The sequence below is a fragment of the Triticum urartu genome, chromosome 2, assembly GCF_003073215.2.
Source record: "Triticum urartu cultivar G1812 chromosome 2, Tu2.1, whole genome shotgun sequence".
Lineage (NCBI taxonomy): Eukaryota > Viridiplantae > Streptophyta > Magnoliopsida > Poales > Poaceae > Triticum > Triticum urartu.
Genome location: NC_053023.1, coordinates 3,216,720 through 3,220,565, shown reverse-complemented (window position 1 = coordinate 3,220,565; position 3,846 = coordinate 3,216,720). Strand labels below are relative to the sequence as shown.

The 3,846-nt window shown below is 42.2% G+C and overlaps 1 pseudogene; it reads right to left on the bottom strand.

Annotated features, from left to right (window-relative positions):
• Nucleotides 1-937: 937 nt before the first annotated feature.
• LOC125534455 lies at nucleotides 938-3,544 on the bottom strand (annotated as a pseudogene).
• Nucleotides 3,545-3,846: the final 302 nt, after the last annotated feature.

The following is a 3,846-nucleotide window of genomic DNA, read 5'->3' as shown; positions in this document are numbered from 1 at the left end:
TAATCAATTTTCTTCACATGAATATGTTTTTATCTGATGCTTGAGATGATTATAGAACATTCATGCTGTTAGAATTTTAGATGATCAAGCATTTATTACAATGATTAGATTGATTATGCATTTCAGTTTGCAACTAGAGAGGTTCAAAAATCTTACCGGAATATTTTCTCTGCAACTATTCAGTTGAATCTTGCATGTGGGAATTTAAATATGATGATTTTTTTGTCTATTCATAATTAGATGAACGAGATTTTTTTCTATTGTGTAATCGTGCATTGCACGTGCAAGCTTACTAGTAGTGTCGAGGAAATGGTAATGGAGCTGACTTTGAACGCCACATGGCAAAGTGGGATTCCAAAACAGGGAACACATTGGCAATTTACCCCCTTCTTTCCGGGTTGGATGAAATGTCTCTTGTTTTGAAACACGATGAGCTAAAAATTGCCAACAAAAAAAGATGAGGGACTAGATGTTGACTTCTTGTAAACATGAGGGACTACAAATATACTTTTCTCATAAAAAGAGAAAAAAACAATTATGCCCTCTAGTATCCTATTCCAGCCCCTTTCTAGCTATAGAAGTATTGTGCATGGTCTCGGGGTCCGCATGCAGGTGGCCATGGCCAGCGACGAGCTACCGCACCTGTTAGAAATAGTGGGCTTGGCCCAAGCTATGCATGGATCCCAATAAGTACGAGGTACAACCCGATAATACAATTTAAGTTGCATGCTACTATTATTGTGCATATAAACTTCAATGATACTCAGTGTAATAGATCATCTGCTAAATTGGGAGTTTTCGTCCATCACGCAGCCCCTGGAGGGAAGATTTGCTCCATGATTGTAGGTTGTGACGCGTCTTCCTACAAAGTGTGAGCTTCGTAATTTGATTAATTTGAAATCTTGCAGATTCTCCGCCTCTTCTGAACTTTGGTCAGCTACAGATTGGCTAGCACACCTATATAGAAATAGAACATAGTTAGGTTGTTCGGCATGCTAGCAATGCTTCTGATGGTACTATAAAAAAGGCAATAGCTGAAAAGGTTGGCATGTTTCCTGCATCTATTCTTGGACTATAATAACGCATGTTTTAATAAATATGTACAAATAAAATCTGGCTTACATTCTGAGTGTGGAGTCCCAGCAATAGCTTGAAGAAATCTTGGCACTGGGGGTATGTCAACTTCAAGAAAACCTTCTAGATATTGAACAACTTCGGCCATGCTAGGTCGATCAAACTCATGATCTTGAATGCACCAACACGCAACCTTGAAAGCTCTTTCAACCTGTTCCAAACTGATATCACCGTGTAAATTCTGGTCCACCAAACTCCCCACATCGCCCTTGTGTAGCTTAGTTGCAACTAGCACAGGGAAATAAATAACATCAATATCAGAAGTACTGTTTACACCCGAGTTTCTCCTTCCTGATATGAGTTCCAACAAAATCATGCCATAGCTATAGACATCAACTTTTGCTGTGATAACAGTTCCGCTAATCCATTCAGGCGCAAGATATCCTACAGTTCCTCTCATTGTCGTGAGAACTCGACTAAAATCCCTTCCAAGAAACTTTGCCATCCCAAAATCTGCTATTTTCGGGACAAATGAAGCATCAAGAACTATGTTCTCAGGCTTAATATCACAATGTATAATGCAATCCTGGCAACTATCATGCAAGTAGACCAATCCTTTAGCAACTCCAAGAGCTATCTGATACCTTATGGTCCACGTTAGTTTCATTTCTGTATGATTACTCTGAAATAAATGAGAATCAAGAGAACGATTTTGCATGTGTTCATAGACAAGCAACCTACTATCCCTCTCAGTACAAAAGCCAATTAGTTTAACTAAATTGACGTGTTGAATGATTCCAATTGACCTCACTTCAGCTCTGAATTGCTTCTCTCCTTGACGAGAACCATCGAGCCTTTTAACTGCTATGGCACAAGAATCATTTAGAAACCCCTTGAATACAGAACCAAAACCACCTGCCCCTAGCTTCTCCGAGAAGTTTTTTGTTGCATGTTGCAAGTCAAGGTATCTGAATGAAGTAATGCCAACACTATCTTCACGAAAAATCATCCTATGAGCAGACAAACTCCTTCTTCTCCTAACCATTAATAGAAAGAAGAGTGACAATAGACTAAAGAATGCAAAACTTGCACCAACAGACACTCTAATGATCAATGATCTTCTGTTGTTGTTGTTATTGTTGTCCAAGCTCGTTTGCACTTCTTTGGCGGCAAGGCGAAGGTAAAGAGTGGCTCTATTACTATTAACCCTGTCATTGCATTGTTTTTGTATCATATTTATTAACTCGCCATTCCAAACAAAGCATTCATTGTTATCATAGGAGTATGCAGTGCAAGTGCAATCTCCTAGACAAACTTGTGCACATCTGTCTGCATTCCTAGCATCCTCTATATTGTTGCCATTATTGGGTAATACAACACATGTCATAGGGTGGAACATGTCTTGTATACTTATGGTTTTGTTGATCCCACAATTTAATGGAGTATTTCTCACACAACCTCCTGTTCGTTCATCTAGCGCCCAATCTTTTGGTGATCTAATGGAGAAGCCCTTCATACAGTTGCAGAATGGAAGTGTATAATCATTACAAGTGGTGAAAGGCCCGCAAACATCAAACACATCACACTGAAGCATGGGGAGAGCATAGACCATTCTCCAACCCTCTGAGCTTTCAACCCAAATGAGTGACTTTGTTTGACCCGAGACATCCAACATAGTATGATAGTAATCAAATAACTCATGTGATTTGTCATATCTGAAGTACTTCTCTTGGTCATTGTTGACAAGTGTATAATTCATATAGTTTTTGTACGCCATCATATTCATCGCCGAGGGGAAGTACTCGCCGTTCCATATCCCACTCGACCAATATGGTATGGATGAGTCCCTTAGTGTATATATGAACTGATCTGTACCATTTGGGTCTAACTGGTCGATGTATCTTCCGGGAGCTAGGTCAATGGAATTTTTCCTAGAAACTAGACGACGGTTCAAACCAGTGACTTTGTCCCAACCCAGTTTCATGCCAGGGAGGAGAGTATCAGTGGGGTAGTCAAAGCTCTGCCACAACACATTAGATGAGTTTGAGGAACTCTGCAAGATGAAGTTGCCATTGTTCAATAGCAGTGCAATGGTGTCGTTGGTTGTGGCATTTGTTTGGGCAGACCAGATTGTGGATTTGGTGGCTTGGTTCGAGATGACAAGATTGCCATCACCGATGATTGTTAGCATCGATGAGGCAGGGTCTATGATTGGGTTTTCACCATTGGCGACCCATACTGGAGTTAGCTTGGGGACCTTGTTGAACCATATGCCTAGATACCAGTTGAGGGTATTTTGGGACGACTTACTGCCTGTCTGGAAGAAGCCGAGTGCAAACTTGCCGTTGCCGGAGATGATGGTGTTGTTTCCCTCAAGTACTTCGCCGGATCCAAGGGTGTCCATCGCAGCACCACACGCGGAGAGATGCGATTACAAGAGAAGCCCGAGAAGGATCACGACGATAGACATGCTCAACGATTGGTGGAGGCAGTATTGTCAAGAAGTTTAGGATGGATGCTATGTTTTGGTGGAGGCCGGCGCAAAACCGAATCGGTCCTTCTCAGACGCATAACGAGGAGTCTATTGTTCCGCCCCGAGGCCAGTGGGGGGATGATGGGTATGATGCATATGGTGAGGGACAGCACCGGGGATCTTCTTCTACGGGAGGAGGTCGTGGATATGCCTGGCAAAGGGACGGTTTGGCTGAGAGACCGTTTCTCGGCCCGACAGGTGGTTTTGTTGAGGGAGCCTCCGGCCCGGATAACCGCCAG